At 41.7% G+C, this 20,288-nt stretch overlaps 1 long non-coding RNA gene across 4 annotated transcripts in view; it reads right to left on the bottom strand.

Annotated features, from left to right (window-relative positions):
* The window catches only part of LOC140531089 (uncharacterized), a 47,474-nt gene extending 30,331 nt beyond the window's left edge, over positions 1–17,143 (bottom strand). Inside the window, exons 1-5 of one of the 4 annotated variants that reach the window (XR_011976270.1) lie at positions 16,921–17,143; positions 16,342–16,531; positions 14,716–14,869; positions 5,040–5,185; positions 2,956–3,049 (exon numbers count right to left, since the gene is read on the bottom strand). This is a non-coding gene — a long non-coding RNA (uncharacterized lncRNA). The remainder of the gene's footprint in view (positions 1–2,955; positions 3,050–5,039; positions 5,186–14,715; positions 14,870–16,341; positions 16,532–16,920) is intronic. The other 3 variants (XR_011976273.1, XR_011976272.1, XR_011976271.1) reach the window with 3 other exon arrangements.
* Between the last annotated feature and the right edge of the window lie 3,145 nt (positions 17,144–20,288).

Raw genomic sequence — 20,288 nt, 5'->3', positions numbered from 1 at the left:
AATCAGTATGTATACTGAGAAAAGACAGTATGGATGGACATTGATTTGGACCCAGAATTCAATAGGATGAGAAGAGTGGACTGGACCAGACTTTGGACAGTTTCAGAGTCCTTTAATTACTTCAAATTTCCATGAACTCAAAGGCCCATTTTTTTAGAAGCCAAAATTTCACTAGTGTTGCAGTGTAGTGGTGAGACATGAAATACAGTACTGTTTGAAGAATTAAAAAAATTTTTTAAAAATTCATATCATACAGAGAGCAATAGAGAGGCTCATGGTGAAGGTAAGCAGGAGACTACAACATGTAACCTGTGGGGTTCTTTGAAGAGGAACAAAGGTAAATGATGTTATTGGGGAATTGTATGCTAGAAATAGAAGATGGACTAGTCATGTATTGAGGGAGAGGTGGAATAGCTACAGTGCTTCACTGGTATCCTTCTAATTTAAGGAGAAATTGAGGAATGCTTCCAGAACACTGGATGGACCTGGACCATGAACTTATAGGGGGAGACATGGATAAGAATCATATAGAATGAACAAGCTGAGAGGAATGACCAATATTGTTAAAGGGAACTTTGAAACTGATAAGATCTCAGATGCATTTTAGTATTTGAATGTGCCCCAGTGTTTCTGGAAGGCTGAGTGGGTATATTTCAGTTACTGTTTTTAGCTGGGAGACAGCAGGAGAGATAATAATTGAAGGAAAGGATGACAAGGGGGAATGAAAGAAAAAAGAGAGAAAGATGGAAAACAGGAAAAAGGAGAGAAAGAAAAAGAAGATAGGAAGAAAAGAGGAGAAGGACAGGGAAAGAAAGAGAAGGGGAATGAGGAAAGGAGGTAAGGGAGACAAAAAAATAAAAGGAGGAAAGGGACTAAAAGAAGTAGATAGGTAAAGAGAAGGCGACAAGCAGAGAGACAGAGAGAGACAAGGAGAGAGGAGGGGAAGAAAGGGGGATAGGGATAAGGAAAGAAACAATAGGAGAGTGAGGAAAGAGGATAGAGAAGACAGAAATGAAAGGAGGAGAGAGGGAGGGAGAAAAGGAGATGGAAGAGAGAGGGAAGAAGAGAAGTTGGAGAGAGACAGACACAGAGAGAGAGAGACAGAGAGACAGAGACAGAGACAAAGACAGACAGACAGAGACAGAGACAGAGACAGAGAGCACTTTTTGTGAGCACCATATGGTAGTAGGAAAGAACATTTCAGTGACTCAGTGACACATCCCATAGTTGAGCCAAAGTGATCTCTGATATATTTCTAGTGCAGCACCTTGGACAGTTCCTGTAAGCAGGACTCTACAGAATGGAAATGGTGCCATTTTTCCCATCCCAGGCTCAAATTTCTCCTTAGCCTGACACTCAGTGTTAAACTAAGACATTCCAAAATGTCTAAAAGAACCAGCTTTATGTCTTGGTTTAATGAGCAGACTTTTTTTTTCATTTGCTAATGAAGGACTAACTCTGCCCATAAGACTAGCCAAGCCAGATAAGTGAATGGAGCAGCCCAAGATGGGAGGTATTCATCTCCTATAGACCCATCTCTGGATTCCCTGGGAACTAGGCATGTTTTAAAGGAATAACTTAAGCGAACCACTTTTAAGTGTTGGTTAAGCAGCCTTAGGAAGATGCACTCATACAGTAATCCCAGGGGAACAGCTCCACCCCGGATGTGCCAATTTCAAGAAGCACTTACTCTGAGTTCCTTTGCCAGATCATTTAATATTGATGGTGGTTGTAGGTGGAGCAGTTACTAGGAATGAAGCCTATGAAAGCATAATGGAACTTTCAAATGCAAAATGAATACCATCTATTGATATCAACTCACCCTGAAATGGCAAGATTAGCCCTGCCAAGTTCAGAAAACCACTTAGGGTCATTCAGAGCAAACTTTGAAACAGAAGACTGATATTAGTGCCAGTGTAAAACAAAACAATGAACCCATTAGGAAGTACTTGTGAGACTTTGAGAACTTTGTTGGTTTGAGTCTGAAATACACTGGGAAGCCTTTATTCAACTGTTTAGAGAAAGGTGTGCCTAGCTGTAAATTGTTTGATTTTTACATAGATACATAGACACAAGGCTTGAAAATAGTAATTACCAAATAATTCACTTCTTGGTCTTTAATCTAATTCATCTTTCAGGTCAGGTATCTGTATGCCTCCACCCTTAGTCATTCTCTTTTTCTACTCTCGAAATTTCTAGTTTCTCTCAGACACACCTCCTGCAGGTGGCTTCCTTGATTTCCCCAACTGTTAGTGTCATCTCTTCAAAATTATCTTCTACTTACTTTGTATATGTCTGCATGTTGTGTTTCCCTAAGGGAGGTGAGCTCCTTAGAGGGAGCTAAGGCTTTATTTTTGATTTTGTATCTCCAGTACCTTGCAGTGCCTGGCAGATAGTAGAATCATAGGTCAGAGATTTAAAGCTGTAAGAGGTTAGTTTAGCCCCTTTATCTTACATATGAGCAGACTGAGGTCGGGGAAGGCTAAACCAAAGATACATAGGTAGCGTGTCAGGGATGGGATTTGAACCCAGGTCTTATGACACCAGAGTCAGTATTCTTTCCATTATACAATGCTGCCTCCCTAGCAGACTCTTAATTAAGGTTTACTGATTGATTAATGCATAGAATAAGAAAAAGACACTCCGTGGTATGTTTCTGTTTTTGGAGTGAATTGTGTAACATGGGAATTATTGTTCTATCCAGAGCTGAAAGTAGGAATAGTCAAAGTAGGCAGATTCCAGGAAACTGCACTCAGGGGGTGCAATGAAATTCACTTTTAAATAAAGCTTTAAAAAAACAACCCAATGCATATTTTTACTGGTGGAGAAGTATCTATCTATCTATCTATCTATCTATCTATCTATCTATCTATCTATCTATCTATCTATCTATACATCCATCCATCTATCCTTTTATCATATTTATTTTGTGATAGGTCAAATTGCACTAGTTACCTTAAGGCTCACAGCATCCAGTGGGTAGTAAGGCACAGTGGGGACACTTTTCAAACCTTTCCAGGAGGGTCCGATGCCTTGTCCAGCCCTGGTCCTAGCAGAAGGCAAAGCTGGGTTATCCTTGTCAGTGTTACTCATTTCTTCCCATACTTGGAAGAAGTGGGGAAATGAAGCTCATCAACCAGAAAAGATGGTCTAATGGAAAGAATACTGACTACAGAGTCAGAGGACCTGGATTTTAATCCTCACTCTGATGTCTACTACTCCTGTGACTTTGGTCAAATCGCCTCTTTTCCATGGACCTCAGTTTTCTCATTGATAAAAATCAAGGGTTTGACTAGATGACTTCTGGTTTTGAAAGTTAAGTTTTGATGTCTAGAATGGCTCTTACATTCTCCTGTCCTCTTTCTCCTCCTCTCTTCCTCTGTCTCTCCTCTCTCTCTCTCTCTCTCTCTGTCTCTCTCTCTCTCTCTCTGTCTCTCTCTCTCTCTCTCTCTCTCTCTCTCTCTGTCTCTGTCTCTCTCTGTCTCTCTCTGTCTCTGTCTCTCTCTCTCTCTCTGTCTCTGTCTCCTGCTTCTTCTTACCCTCTTGGTCCTTTTGCACTGCTCACTCAAGAAGTGCTTCTATACTCATATGTTAGACAAGAAAGGAATAATCAGGGCTAAGTATTCCTAATGGCTTTTTACATATTGTTTCAATTCCCTCCCTTACTTTGTTGACCAGATTATGTTTGGAGATGTTGTGAATGCCTGGCTCTTTCTCAACAGCTTGGCCTCATCTCAAGGTTGTGTGTGCGTGCGTGTGTGTGTGTGTGTGTGTGTGTGTGTGTGTGTGTGTGTAACTGCTAGGTCAAATTGCCATAAAGGAAATACAATTTCCAGGCTGTATCAATTTCATCTCACTTTACTGATCTTTTGAGAACAACCAGGATGGAGATAGAGAAGGTCTGTGGCCAGAGTACCAATTCTCTCTGTCTCTCGTCATTAAGTTGATAACACACGACACCCTCATTATTATTCTATCATTAGGATCTGAGCATTTTGAGTGTTCAAATAAAATGGCTGTTTTTATCTTCCAGAGCAGTAAATGAGACCCTGCATCTCAGCATGGTGTCCTGGAAACCCCTTCTTAATGAGCAAGTGATTACAAGGCCGAAATGCAGCAAGTGTCCCCAGCAGAGTTGTGTGACCAAAGACTTGGTCCCCCAAAACCCTTAAAGTAGGAGTCACTTCAAACAGTAACCTACTTGGGAGGGTCACTCTATCTTCTACCATTGGCTATGCCATTTTTATTTTTTCTGGTGATCATTCCCTTCTCTCCTTCCTTCAGTGCCTGGTAGATTCTCTAGTATCTTCTTTTTCTCTTTCCCCTCTCTTCCCTCACTTTCTCTTCTCTGTCTGTCTGTCTGTCTGTCTGTCTCTCTCTCTCCTTTATTGTAGTTTCCCTTTTATAGGAAGTCAACTTTGGTCTAAATCAAGGAAGGCATACAGTGGATAGAGCCCTCACTCTACAGTCCAAAGGATCTTGATTCTAATTCCACTTCAGACGATTTCTCCCTTTGTGATTCTGGGCAGGTCACTTAATCCCCCTGAGCATCAATCTCACCATCCATACTGAGTGATTTGATCTCTATAACCTCAAAGTTTCCTTCTAGCTCTAAGTCTCTGATCTTGTGATCTCCAGGGTTTCTCTGCTTCCTATGGGGAGGCTGAATAAGCTCATGTAGGTATCAGCTCCTAGATATCATGAATTTTCCTTTCTAACATAATATCCCCATACAGAGATGCAAGATGGCATAGATGGAGGGCTGAAGTACAGATGCTGGCTGTGTGATCATGCCCTGGTCAGCTAGATGGCACAATGGTTAGTGTTGGACTTGGACTCAGAAAGACCTAGACTTAAATTCCAATCCTGCCTCAGACACTTCCTAACTGTGTAACCCTAGCTGAATCACTTCTCTTAACCTTTTTTCTCATCTACAAAATAGTACCCACCCCACAGGGCTGTCATAAGGACCAAGTGAAGTAATACATGGAAAATACTTTTCACACCCTAGAGCACTATATAAATTCTTGCTAACATACCTGTTATTACTGTGGGCAAAACCACTTGATCTCTCCATGTCTTCAGCACTGCTCTGAGACTATTTTTTATCCTCATGGTTGCTAGTGTCCTCCTCATCCCTCACAAATTCCCTTGTATTTACTTCTCTGGAAACATGTTGCTTCCCCTTCAATAGAATGTGAAGACAGAGATTGTTTCTTCAGTGTCTACTAGCATACTGTCATTTTTTTTTATACTAGATCTCCACCAAAAAAGAGTCTTATATGCAAATAGGCTTGAGCCCAAGGGTACACTGGACCTATAATTTCTTTGGCTTACGTTAAGAACTCTTGAGGAGAAAAATCCCTCTACAAACGTAGATTGGCAACTGCTGAGGAGTGGACAATCCTGGAGAGTTGGCTAGGGCATGGAACAATTAAGTGACTTAACTTTTCTATTTAAGAGTTAGGGCACTGGTTCCCTTTCTTTCAAATTCTTTCCTTTTCTAGCCCCACATGTGGTTAGAATAGAATTATTCAACTTTTTCCGGTCTACAGAGATGTTCCTCTATACCTTCAAGGCAGGAGTACACCAGCAGGTCATTCACAAATATCTGACCATGTGTCTCCCGGCTTCAATAATCTCCCTATCACCTTGGTAATCAAATACAACTCATCTGTTTAACATTTTAAGCACTTCTCCACCTGTCTCCAATCTACCTTTCCAGCCTTGTACATGTCCTCTCCCTTTCCAATAGAATAAAAACTTTTTGAGGATAGGGATGCTTCCATTTTTTTGCCTTTGTATCCCCAGTGTCCAGCACTTCCCACATGCTTATAAAGTGATTGACCTTTGGCTCTATGAGCAATTTTTGAAATCCATTTCCTGACAAACTCTGTATTCTTTCTAACATTTAATATTTGAGTCTGACCTTGTGATCAGATCTACCAGGAGTCTGGATCATCATAGTGTCATAGGACTCTAGTCTTGGAATGGTACCAGAGAGACCATCTAATGCAATTTCCTTGTTTTACAGATGGAAAACAGGCCCAGAGAGGAGGAGTGATTTATTTGCTTGAAGGGACACAGCAAGTTGGTGACATTAGTGGGACCAGAACCCAGAATTGTGTGGTATAAAGCACTGTGTCCTGACTCGCAGGTTTATAATACACCATATAGTTGACATTATCCCAAAGGGAATGTGTGGTTGAAAAGCAAGCAAGGAAAGAATATTTATAAAGCACCTACTATGTGTTAGGCATTTTACAAATATTATCTCTTTGATTCTCACAACAACTTCAGGTGGTAAGTGCTATTAGGATCTCCACTGTACAGTTGAGGAAACTGAGGTAGACAGAAGTTAAATGACTTTCTCAGGGTCATATAACTAGTAAATGTCTGAGGCCAGATTTGAACTCAGGGCTTCCCGATTCCAGATCAAGAATTCTTTGTACAGTGCCACCTACCTGACTCTAAAAGTGATGGATTGAGAGTCACAAGTCCTGAATCACGATTTTGCCTTTCTTTGTATCCCCTGCATTTAGCAGAGTGTCTGGCATACAGCAGGTGCTTAATAAATGCTTGTTGATTTGATTGGCAACTAGTTGGAATTTTGGCTCTGAAACTTATTAACTGAATGATCTTGGGCAAGTCACTTCCTCTCTGTGGGTCTCAGTTTCCTCTTCTGTAAAATGGAGGCATTGGGCTAGCTGATCTCAAAGCTTCCTTCCAGTTCCGCATCCCGTGTGCCTAAGCTTTGTGTTATAATCTCTCAGGGTCCTTCCAACAATGTTACCAAGAGTCCCTCAGAACTGCCCTGACCTCATTTAGTATCCACTTCCAGCAGCATTGGGCGAGCCATTCTCTTATTTGTTCTGACAGCTTGCTGGTTTTTTCAGACTCGAGAACAGCCCAACCTGTTTCCCTGTGAACTGATTTTTTTTTTCAATCTGAGGAAATTATTCTGTCCTTCCCTTCTTGGGAGCAGAGATGGGCCACTGTTTCTTTGATGATGCCCTTTTCTTTTCTGTTCAGCTGCCTGGCTGGGCTGCTTGAGTCTGTACAGAAGTCACTCTGGGCTGCATCTGTTCCTCCCAGGCAGCAGTCCATGCTGCAGTGCAGGGCTTTTAGCATTTGGGAATAGGCAGGGTACAGCGCCATACCACATCAGAAGCTACCGAATACAGGTCTCACTGGAAGAGCAGGACTGATGAGGGCTGAGGGGGGTATAGAATAGTGGTATGGGAGCCCTCTCCCCTGCACACCTCCTTCTTATGTAATTATCAAAGGAAAATGGACATTTTTTCCTCCAAGATCCAAAATTTAGATGAATATCCTCTTTAAATAGGAATCAAAATATAAAATAAGGCACTCAGTGAGAGTCAAAATACAGAAGATTGTGTTCAGTCTTGTATTTCAGAAGGGTTCCCCCACCCCTCTCTCTTTTCCTGCCCTGCCTCTGTCTTCTTCCATTGATAACAGCTTCCAGAGAGGACAGGGACAGAGACAGAGAGACAAAGAAAAAGAGAGAGACAGGGACAGGGACAGAGAATCAGTGCGCTGAATTGCCAACAGCCTAAATGAAGCCACAAGTGGGAGAATGGGGTGATTTGTTCCTCACCTAAACCTTCAGCTCTGACCAGAGAGGGCTCAGCACCTTAGTGTCCATATAGGCTTTACAAGGTGTCCTCATTGCTTCAGGAAGAGGGCCACATGCTTCAGAATTAAGTGGGAGACCAACTTGGGGAGAGAGCCAACAAGCCAGGAAATGTGACTCAGACACTGGCTTTTACCTTTAATTAGTCAGCCAGCCCTGCCAATTTACTTCTCGGAAGGAAAACTAATCTCATCTTTTCTCCCTTCCAAAACCATCTCCAGTTTCCCTCACCCAAGCAACCAGAGTCATCATTTCAGGAATTTTCCTTCACTTATTTTAGTCATGGCAAACATGCTTAAGACTTGTTTGCTCAATGTCAGTTAATATCTAATGGCCCACCCATTGATAAATGAACAAATATTACCTAAGACCTGAGCTTGCTTAAGGTCAAGTCTTTCGGGATTGTCTTTATAGTTCTACAGGAATCCTCTCTTCCCTCAGTCTCCACCCAGTAGAATCTTACCAGCAGATCACAAATGAAAAAAATTAAATGAGTATATGTGTGTGTGTGTCCATGTATGTGTGTGCATGCATGTTAATCATTTTCATGTGTCTCCATTCTCACAGATTTCCAGATAGATTGGAAAGCAGAATACAACAAATTCCGGAGTGTAGAGGTGGGAATGATCTGGTGTGTTCAAAAGCCAGTCATCAGTCATCTAGCCATCCATCAGGCTGACTGAGAGAGTCAACCAGATTCAGCCATTAAGGTGGATGAAAATGTTGTATCCTCAGTGGTAGAGCCCAGTTATCTGGGCAAAGCCAGAGGTGGCAGAAATGAAACACAGAGGCTGCTTTTGCCCTTTGTTTTGCCTTTATCTTTACTCCTTGGAGATTATTTATCATGGGCTGCTGTGAGTTGGCAGAAGGCTCTCCCAGGGGATGAGGAGAGGCAGCGATCACACTTGGAGATGTTTATAAGAATGCTTTTTAAAGATAAACGAAATGCATCTGATGGGGGGGTTCGACAAATCTGGATCTGTGAATGTGGAGCTAAGTAACCCTTCTCTGGTTGTTGTTCGATCACCTTTGTCATTGGAATTGCGTCTGACAGCCTTAGCATGGCTTCCAGTCCAGAAAAGAGCTGTAACATTCATTTTTCCTTCAACTTGTCACCAAGCTGCTTGTGTCTATTGTTAATCCAGACTTTGTACTGTATTAGGGTTTTTATTTTATGCAAATCAGTGGAACGGCAGAGGAATTTGAGGCCAGGCAGCTTGTTCTCGGTTTCTGTGTAAGGCTTTGGGAACAGGCTTATCATGAAGATGGGGAAGATATATGGTGGTTATAAGGAACTGATCCTTACTCTTCCCCCCACCATCTACTGCCTTGCCATTACCACACTACCAGGTAACTCCTACCTTCTCCCTTGGGGATATATGGGATTAAATTAAGAAGAAATCTTTGGGGGCATATGGAAGCCAGTGGGCAGGGTGGAGTAATCTCTCTCTCTCTCTCTCTCTCTCTCTCTCTCTCTCTCTCTCTCTCTCTCTCTCTCTCTCTCTCTCTCTCTCTCTCCCCCATCCCTCTTTCCAAGGACATGGTCAATGAAAAAGGGCACTATTTTATGATGTAATTATAATAATAATAGCATTCATATGACATTTTAAGGTTTGAAAAGCATTTTTCAAATATTAGCTCATCCTCACTTCCCTTTTGACTCACTCTTCATTCTCTGGACATGTCTGCTTTGTCCCCAGCCCCCTTCCCCTTTCACTCCCTGTGCCTCACCCCACACTGTCCCCCTTTTCCAGCTCATTTTTATGTGTTGTCTTCCCTTGTTAGAATGGAAGCCCCCTGAGGATAAGAATGGTCTTTTTATTATGTATGCATCCCCTAATGTTTGGCATAGTATTAGTATAGTATACCATATTGGTATAGTATATAGTATTAGGTACAGATATAGTATTATAGCACACAGGAAGTGCTCAGTACAATCTTTATCTAATTAAAATAAAAGATACTGGCTTGAATTCTACTTCTGAGAATTCCTAACTGTGATTGTGGACACTTAGCCTCTGTTTGCCTAGGTTTCCTCATCTATAAAATGGGGACAATAATGGCAGTTATTGTGAGACTAAAATAAGGCAATAATTGTAAAGCCCTCAGCACAGTGCCTGGCACATAGTAAGCATTATATCAATGTCAGCTCCTATGGCTATTATTCTGGTCCCTGGAGCTACTACTTCGTTTGTCCCCATTTGGACCAACACTCACTGCACTAGACCTGGACTTCCACAATCATGTCTGTGGTCCCAGAGGGTGATATCTGATCATTTGTGAAGTGTTCCCCTGGAGCCCAGAAATCTGTGTGGGTGACTGAGTCCAAACTAACCCATTTGGCCCACTAGATCTACGGGTTGGCCACAGACCCCAGGCCATCCTTCACATTCATGTGACCTCCAACTGTCCAGTTGTTCACTCAGGCCATCTTGCCATCTTCCCAACACATGCTTGTCCTCCTTGGTCTCTCCCTCCCTTCCATTTCTTGTTCTGGACATAGTAATCAAATCAACAGTACCATTGTTTCTCCAAAGTGTATGCTGACTGACTGACTTAAACATCGTCTTACCACCCCTATGACTCCTCAGACAAAAACTCTTTTCCCTGGTTACCACTCACTTACATGGATTGTCTTCTTCTATTAGAGCATAAGCTCCTTGAGGACAAGGATTGTGTCTCTTTTTGTATTTGCATCCTGAGTTCTTAGGATAGTGCCTGACACATAGTAAACCCTTTAAAAAATGCTTCTCCCCCTCTACGCATTTATTCACTGCATTTCTTGATCTGTAAAACAAGGCAATTGGATTAGATCACTGAGCTCCTTTGCATTGTGAAGTCTATGATTCTCAGGTCAGGCTGCCAGGCCACTAGGAAGGCTTGCCAGGATCGGCAGGTCATTGTTCCTCATAATCACAGCATCACAGAGTCTTTGACTCTTAGGGAGCTCAGAGGTCATCTAATCTAACTCAACGTAGACAAGGTACTTGTGATGTACCTGACAAGTGGTCACCCAGGCTTGGATTGAAGACCATCAGTGAAGGGGAACACGTTACCTTCTCAGAAAGGGCATTCCATCTGGGGCTCCACATGGTTGAAAGATCTTCTTGACATCAATTTTAAACCTTCCTCTGTAGCTTCTACTCATTGCTCCAATACTAAATGGAATTCCTCTGTCCAAGGCTAGTCAAGCCAAGGTGAGTCAATGAGCATTTAAGTTCCTACTATGGATCAGGCACTGTCCTAAGTTCTGGAGATACAAAAAACACTGGCCCTACTCTCAAGGAGCTCATAATTGAGAAGTAAGGTCCCCAGTGCTCATAGTGGCACAGGAACTGAATGGATCTTAAAGAGACTAGTCATTTCTCCTCACCCAGAGGAAAAGTTATTGTGAAAGATGGTAAATGAACCCAAGGGGAATGAGTGATTGCAGAGGCTCAGCATGCAACTAGAAAGAAAACTTTGAGTGGGCAGTTTTAGAGAAAAAGGGAGGAAGAGGGAAGTAGAATGTAGGGATTATTGGTTTCATTCTTTCCACTTGTATCTCCAGCACATAGTAGGCATCTAATACGTGCTTGTTGATAATAATCATAGCTAGCACTTAAATAGTTCATTAAAGGTTGCAAAGTGCTTTTTGTGCATTATCTCATGCCATCCTCACCACTCTGCAGATTCCTGTTATTATCTCCATTTCACAGATGAGGAAACTGAAGCAGAATTCCTGACTCCAGGCATAGCACTCTATCTAGCATGGCACCTAAGTGACTAATGATGGCTTCCTGATTGATTGAGTGGTTGACTCCTCTGCCTCTCTGCCAGCTCTGTGGCTGGATAGACTAGTGGTGTTCTCTCTGGGAGATCTGAAAAAGGTTCCATGTTGTGCTTGCCTCTCCTTCCCTCCAAATCTGCCCTCTCGATGCCCAAGGGGGCAGATGTTCAAGCCATAATTTTTCTGTTCTTTTTCATTACATTTACAATTCATTTCTCTGCTAAGATTACCTTTTCATTTACTTTCTATATCTTTTGTATGTAGCTAGTTACTCATATGTTGTCTTTTCTATCAGAATGTAAGCTTCTTGAGGGCAGGGTGTGTGTGTGTGTGTGTGTGTGTGTGTGTGTGTGTGTGTGTGTGTGTGTGTGTGAGAGAGAGAGAGAGAGAGAGAGAGAGAGAGAGAGAGAGAGAGAGAGAGAGAGAGAGAGAGAGAGAGAGAGAGAGAGAGAGAACCTTTTTTTAAAGATTGCATTTTTCCATCTCTCCCAGTCTAGAACAAGGAACACTCATGGACCCAATCCTCTATTGATCCATCATGGAATGATGCTTGCTCTTTCTATTGCCTGGGCCTGTTGCCTCTTTTTAGGCAGCCCAGTAGCACCCTGCTTAGGGCTCACCATATTTGTAACAGACTTTGGACACCCAGTATGCATCGCCCACTGCAGATAAGAATTCCTCAGAAGATCCATCAGTCTCAGTTTCCTCAGTACCACCACACCCACTAGAAGGGTCTACTTTATTCCCCCTTCAAATGGAAGACAAGATAAGTCTAGCTAACAGCTCCTCTGGAATACATCCATGACAATTGCTGTCATTCTTTTGACTGCAGAAAAGAAAATAGCTGTCCACTTGGGACTCTTTCCTTCTACCCCTGGTTCTCTCAAGGGATTGGGATGAGAGGAGTTCTCCAGAGAACAGTCCCAAGAGATACCAATGACCCAGGAAGCATCGAACAAGGTCAAGTGTTCCCAGTGCCTTGTCAACCTCAAAGCCTAAAGGAAGTATCAGTCGTTATTATTATCGTCGTTATTGTCTCACACACTCACCAGCTGTACGACCTTGAACAAATCACTTCACTCTGTTAGCCTGAGCTTTCTCCTTTGCAAAATGAAAACAATAATAGCACCTACCTCACAGGTTTGCTGTGTTGAAGGAAAAATATTGACACTGTACTCCACATTTTAGGCATGTCTGCCAAATACAATTTTTATTTATCAGTATTCTATAGCCAAGTCATTTCTTGCTTAGAGACAGAAATGTCCACTCTGGCATAGTCCACCCATGCTCTTAGACTATCCCCTTTCCCCAGGATGATTTGAGATGTTTAATGGAATCTCGAAAAGGCAAAATGTCATAATAGGTTAAAATATAATTTGGGTTGAACTTTTTAGAATAATCACTTAATCTATTAAATTGAATCTGCTTACTGTATTCCTTCCTTGACTATCCCCTCAAGAACTGAAAGGACTTCCTGCCTATGATCAATATCTTAACCTTGAATGTGAAAGAGGGACATTGTCCTAAATGGTGGGGGGATGGGGAGAAAATGATTCTATGGAGACAAGAGTTAAGTTTCATTTCTATCCTCAGTTCATTTCCTGAAACCTTAGGCTTTATTCTGCCCACTTCCCTAAAGGGAAAAAATCTGGAAAGGGTTTTTTGATGAGAGAAAATAGTATTTTTTTAGTATTTCCAGTTGAACTAAAAATGGGCGTTTTTAATATGCTCCCTCAGTTGTGAGGATTAAATGAGATAATATAAAATTCTCCACAATCATTAAAGTACCATACAAATGTTAGTTATTATCTTTATTATTATTACAAAGAATAGATTGGTGTGCAAGACAGAGAGTTGGCCTTTGAGCCAGGAAGACCTGGATTCAAGTCCCATTTCCAATTCATGTTGACAAGTCCCCTAAACTCTCAATGCTACAGGCAGCTCTCTGAGACCTTGCAGAGAAGGTGCTGACATGCATTGGTGGAGGGAGTTTCTTTACCTGGGAATTCCTTATAACTCTAAAAATATAGATCTAGGTCATATTAATATCATATTAGAATCCTATCAGAGGATGCTAAATTGGTGGAGGCAGAGGGTTTTGCTGGGCTTGTGAGGAAGACATGAAAACCATTGACTGAATGGATGGTCAATATTGGACTGGAAGGACCTTGTCATAATCTAGTCCAACCCCCTTAGTTTACAGATGAGGAAACTGAAGCCTAAGGAGGTGAAATGTGATCTTCACTCAGGGTCAGAGATGAGATTTGTACCCAGGTCCTCAGGCTCCAGACTTTTCTATGCAGGCTTCTTTAAGAAGGATTAATAAAAGCATCATTGCCCTGGTTGTTATTGAGTGTTTACAAACAATGTTTTACTTGGAGAATGCTTGACAATCACTTGTTCATATTTTGGATTGTTCAATAATTAATTTATAAGGAGATTTTCTCATGACAACAGCTGAAAAGCCAGAGGGAACGAAATCAGCAAAGAGGGGACAAGGCTTGACCTAGGTAAGAAGGGTTTTTGTTTTTTGTTTCATTTTTGTTTATGATGCAAAGAATTAGGAAAGATGGTGCTGAAAGATATCTAAAAAGAAGCAACCGAATGAACATGAAAGGCATTGAAAAGCAATGGAACAGCAAAGATTGAGATTTCGATAATGGACAAAATGCTTCGACAAGTTAGTGGGAGCCCCTGGCTCCGTTCAATCAATCTTTGTAAAATACAGGGTCTGTGAATCTAGGCAAGATGTCCCCAGTAAAATAAAGAGAAAGACTAACATTCAACTGGGCAAAAGACCTAAATGGTTTTGTTGAGGCATGCACAATGTCCAGTGTTGTCTTGAGGTTCACCCTTTTGGCAAAGAAACCTGAGAGGAATTGTATATGTAATCTCCTTGCTGGCAGCCAAGTGAAAATGAAAATTAGCAGTGGATTTGGGAATGGGAATCTTTTCAGACCTGTGGATTTTGCAAAATGGCTATCCAGAAACCCCCAAAGATAAAGCATTGGGGAGCAGAGAACCTTTTCTGAGGTGCAGTGGGGAGAGCCCTGGACTTGGTGTGGTAGCACCTCAGTTTGGTTCTTGACTCTGCCACTTACCCTGCTCCAGCATGACTCTGGGCAAGCCACTTAGGTTTTCTGGGGGATTGGAAGGGGCGGGGGTCGGGACTCAGTCTGCTCATCTGTAAAATGTGAGGATTGGACTCTAACCCATTCAGATCTAAATCTGCAGACAGAGCATCTCCACTGCAGAGGGACTTTACTGGAGGAGAATCAGCAAAGCCACTCACCTGAATGCCTCCAATGCATAGGGCTGGCTTGAATGAACAGGTAATAGCATCCATCTCCTTGTGTTCCTTGATCACTTACACCACAACCTAGGAACCAGTGTCATTTAACTTGGATCTAGCATTGAACCAATTCACATGAGGAGGAGAAGTGGATCTGTAGGAAAAAGTAAGGAAAGGGACTTAGTCACCCTCTCCCAAAGCATCACTCCTTCATTTGCATGGTCTCCCCATTAGAATACAAGCTCTTTTAAGGCAGGGACTAACTTTCACTTTGGTATTTGTACTCTCTAGTACATATTAGAAGCTTAATAAAAACTCTTTCATTCATTCCCACACTGGACCCAGGTATCCTGGGAAATGTAGTTCTTCCCCCATCTTAGCTACGGCTGCTTCATTAACATTAATTATATAGAGAATTAACATGAATATTATAGATTCCCTTTCCTTTCCCTTTCTCTTCCTCTCCCTCTCCCTCTCCCTCTCCCCATCCTCACCTCATATACTGGATGGTCCACCAAGGAGAAAACAGAAGTTTGTTTCTTACACCAATTTTGCAGTTAGAATTTCCTTTTTATCTGAATTTTCCAGATAAATAATATTAAAGTCTTTAAACTTGATTGCTAATGGGCAGGTGGGGGGGGGGGGCGGGGAGGGCGGTATGAGAGGTCCTTGAGACCTGGAATCCTATGGGAGAATAATCAAGTTCTGGTTAGAATAAAATTTGGGGAGAAAGAGCAAAGTAGGATCAAGCAATGCTGCTATTTTTATTTAATAAAGCATAAAACTGGCTTTCATTAGATTTATTCATATTACCAGAAGAAAGCAGCTTGCTAATGAGAAAAGGCTTTATTCTCCAAATTTCAGATAACAAATTCATTTTCCTTCTTCAGTATCTTTTCCTCCTTCTTCCTTGGCATGTTCTGAGACCGTTTGGTTAAAACAATTATTAATCCCTAACTAAATACCCATGACAATTAATCCCCTAACTGCCTAGGGAGGTTAGTCTATTTCTTCCTTAATGATATTCAGTATTAGAGAATTATTATTCTCTCTTTATAACACCATTTACTGAGCTAGATTCATGCTTCAGAAATTCGTTTTTGGTTAAGAGAAAGAAAAGAGAGGAGAAGAAAACAATGAGACAGTCAAAACATTTGTTAGCTGTATCACAATAGGACTGTTTGGTCTGCAGCTATGTATTTTTAGCTATTGTTGCAATCTCCATTAAGAAATGAGTTCCTTGAATATAAACTGAAGAACAAAAATTCTTCCTTTCAAATGAAAGCTCTTTTCTTGGCAATTTGAAATAAGGCTCCCAACTTGGTGCCCCATTATGTGATTTTTTTTTTTTAAGGAAAGGCTCAAACTGAGTCAACACAAAAGCCAAAATTTCTAGCTGAGCGGAAATTCAATTTTACAAGAAATTCACCTCTTAGCTTGGGCTATAGGATACCAAAAGCCTCGATTTTTTTTCTACTCAGTTTGCCAGATATTCTAGAATGGAACATATAACAATAACAGCACCTGGAAGGTGCTCAAATGGAATTGTATGACTGGAATAAATTGTCCTAAGTGATCGTCGTTTGTGTGTTAATGGCACGCTAAGTAAAAATAGTCAGAGCTCACCCTTCCACATTGTTTAAAGCTCAGTTGAAATGCTGCGTCTTCCATGCAGCCTTTCTTGAGTCTTTTTCCACTCCAACTCAGCAGCTAGTTTCCTTCCCTCCAATGACCTTGCATTTATTTATATCGTCTGTATTTTCTATGTTCTTACATATGAACACGTTGTTGCCACTGCTAGAATGTAAGTAAGCTTCTGGAGAGGAAGGAAGGACTGTTTCATGTTTTTCTACATACCTTTTTACAAGGTGCCTGACACATAGCAGGCACTTAATAAAATTCCTATTGATCTATTGATTGAGTATAAACTTCCCTTTTCCCATCATTTAGCTAACATAAAACCTAAATATCAATTTTTGTAAGTGTGTATAATGTTTTAAGGTATACCCATATGTATGTATATGGGTATAGAGAGAGAGAGAGAGAGAGAGAGAGAGAGAGAGAGAGAGAGAGAGAGAGAGAGAGAGAGAGAGTATGGCGTCAGAAGGAGGAGTGCCATCTAGGAGCAGTGAGGCCAATGGAGATGAATCACAGAGTACGGAGAAGGGAGTGAAGGGTAAGGTGACTGAAAAGCTAGGAAGGTACCTGTTATTAAGAGCTTTCAATGCTGGAGAAGACTTTCTATTTGATTCTGGGGTCATTAGAGAGTGCCTACAATTTGCCAACTTAGTGACATGAGCTGATTGAATATATAGGGTGAATGACAATGAGGAGTTGAGGATGACCCCAAGATTTTGAGCCTATCTGACTGGAAAGATGACAGTCCCCTGGGCAGTAACAGGAAAGACAGGAAAAGTGGATACTTTGAAGGGAAATATAAGCAGCTGTTTTGGATATGTTGAGTTTGAAAAGCCTCAGGACAGCCGATATAGGATGTCACAAAGGGAGTCGGTGATGTGGGATGTGAGGTCAGGGGAGGGAGTGGCGCTGGCCAAGCAGCACAGAGCTGGACAGTATCTGAGGAGAGGGTTGTATTTGACAGCTTTGCAGGTCCATTCCAGACCTAAGTCAACAATCTTCTATTATTTATGCTTTACAAACTTCAAAGTATCCTATAAATGCCACCTAATACCTGTTTCCCTGCCCACCCCTGCCCCATCTGGCCTTTGCCATTTTTACTTCTTACTGTTCCTGCCCTTTACAGAGAGTGCCGTTCAGTAAGACCTCAGCCTTATTGTTTAGGGAAATTAGATACAAGAAAAAAAAGAAATGATGTAGAAAATACGCAGATCGCCCTGCTCTCCAAGAATTTACTGTGCAATGACGATTTAAGGGAGAGGAGAGAGCCAGCACAGCGACCCCATCTGGCAACATGTGTGTATACACACACACACACACATACATTTATACAAACACACGTACAACATTTACATGTATCTGTATTTATTTTAATATATTTATATATTGATTTTTATATACATAAATTTATATACATATACATAAATACACAGACACACATAGATATATACAATATATTTTTATTGTACATACAACACATTTATATTTTATATATGTGTGTGCATATACATATATACACATGTACATACATACATATATATATGTGTATGTGTGTATATATATAAAATGTATGAATTTGGTCACGGCAGTCCCTCACCTTTGTGCCTGGGGCTGACAATCATAGATTGAGCCAAAAGGCACTTTAGAGTCCCTCATTTTACAGAGGGGGACCCTGAAGCTCAGTGAGGATGTGACTTGTCCAAGGTCACATAGGTAGGAAGAGATCCAGGGCTGAGGCCAGGTTCTCAGACTCTTCCCTCTGCACCAGTGAAGGGCCTGCATCAGGAGGGCTTCAAAGGAGGTATCTTGCTCTTTCATACCGTGTACCAGAGATGAGCCCAAACCTGGCATGGATGAAGATGGCGCCTGAGGCTGCCAGGGTTGGATGAGGTTTGGTATGCTTGCCACATACCAGAAGTGACTCCTTGTTTTTCTTGCACAGCCCTCCCTCACTCAAAACAAAGTCAAGGGCAAGTCATGTCATCATTTCTCTGATGGCGTGGTCTTCTTCAACAATGAAGGATGAACGCAACAATAACAGTTATTAATAAAAACGAGTGGGGAAGGAGAGAAAACATCCTGGAAGGCCCAGGAAGCTGATTCCTGAGCACAAAGGCCCCTTAGCTCTCTCAAACTCCCTATCTCAGGGACAAGGGACCATGCCCAAGGATGGATCTCCAGTGCCACAGACATGGCTGCCATGCTCGTTGCTGCTCAGATATTGACTTCCCCAGTGAGCTGTTGAATCCCAGTGTCTCTATCTGTCTGCTGGAACCTGCTGCTTCTGCCTTGAAATGTGGATTTTCCAGAGCAAACATTTTGCTTTGTTTTTGCACAGAGGACATCAAGACAGGAATGAAGGATCTGCAGGAGTTAGAGTGTGAAGAGCCTTGAGAGAGTGTTCATTCGTTTGGAGAATTACTTTGCCATTTTCCTGTTTTCTTATGTGAAGGCCTTTTGTTGTGAATACAACGCTCTTCCCTGACGATTACCCCAAGCTGTCATGCCCCAAAGAACCTTTCCTCATTTCACAAACCCCCAGCAATTTGGCAAAGCAAACTGTCATATTACTATCATAGCTAGCATTTCTATCATGTCTACTATGAACCAGGCCCTGTGTTCAGCACTTTGCCAGTATCATCTCTTTTGATCTTCTAAATAACCCTGCAAGGGAGGTGCTATATTTCTTCAGCATTTTACAGATGATGAATCTCAGGCAAACAAAAGTAAAAGACTAGCCCAAGGTCACACTGCTAGTAAGCGTCTGAGACTGGTTGTGAGCTCAGGTCTTTCTGACTCCAGGCAAGTGCTTTATCTGCTGCACCATCTTCTTGTTCAGTCATTTCAGTTGTGCCTGATTCTTCATGACTCCCTTTGGGGTCTTCTTGGCAGAGATACTAGAGTGGATTGCCATTTCCTTCTCCAGCTCATTTTACAGATGAGGAAATTGAGGCAAACAGGGTGAAGTGACTTGCCCAGGGTTCCACAGCTACTATGTGTCTAAGGCCAGATTTAAACTCAGGTCTTCCTGATTCTAGGCCTGGTTCTCTATCCACTTCACCACCCAGCTGCCTCAAAGAGCATATGGTGATTCTATCTGACAATGTGTGTAGCGGTTGGCATCTGTACTCCCCCACTTCTCTACTAAGGGAAGGGAAGCATATTTCATCATCTGTCCCCTGGAGCTGGTATTAATCCAAATTCAGCCACCATTTAATGATTCTTTCATTTACATAATCGTCATCATTATATATGTATGTGTGTATATATATATGTATGTATGTTTGTATGTATGTATATGCATATATTCCTCCTGGTTCCACTCTCTTCAGTTTGCGTCCATTCATATGAACTTTCTCATGCAATATGTTGCACACATGTATCACAATGGGTTCAGTCTTCCCCTAGGTAATACACGCCTATTTTCTTTGAAGAATTTTAGATACTGCAAAGAGGCTTCTGTTCACAGATTGTCACATATGGTGCCTTTGTATCTGTCTTTGTATCTGTACCTCTCCTCCCCTCCTCAAGTTCCTCTTTCCTTCTACATTAGATTTTTTAGAATATTCAGTTTGATATATCCAAAAGGTAGTTGATGGTGCCTTTGTATCTATCTTTGACCTACTTGGGATACATGAACAGGAATAGAATGGGGGGGGGGGGTGCGGTTTATAGGTAAAGGGGAGTTTGTCTCTTCACGTAATTCCAAAGGGATTCCACTTCGCCTTGGCAAAGAGGACCTTTCTCATCTTCCACTGAACAGGCCACTCTCTCCTTTTTGAGTGGGGTGCTTAGGATCTCTTGGGTATCTTCTCATTTTTTTTTTAGTCTTTCTAGAATGCCTTGGCTTGCTTTCTCTGATGAACTTTATACAGTAATCACAAGTCATCCCTCACCCCAGATTCCTGGTCCTCTGAATCTCCACTAGTCTGTTG

This window comes from Notamacropus eugenii, chromosome 3, assembly GCF_028372415.1.
Source record: "Notamacropus eugenii isolate mMacEug1 chromosome 3, mMacEug1.pri_v2, whole genome shotgun sequence".
Taxonomy (NCBI): domain Eukaryota; kingdom Metazoa; phylum Chordata; class Mammalia; order Diprotodontia; family Macropodidae; genus Notamacropus; species Notamacropus eugenii.
The sequence above is the reverse complement of the archived record's forward strand: the minus strand, read 5'-3'. Positions and strand labels throughout refer to the sequence as shown.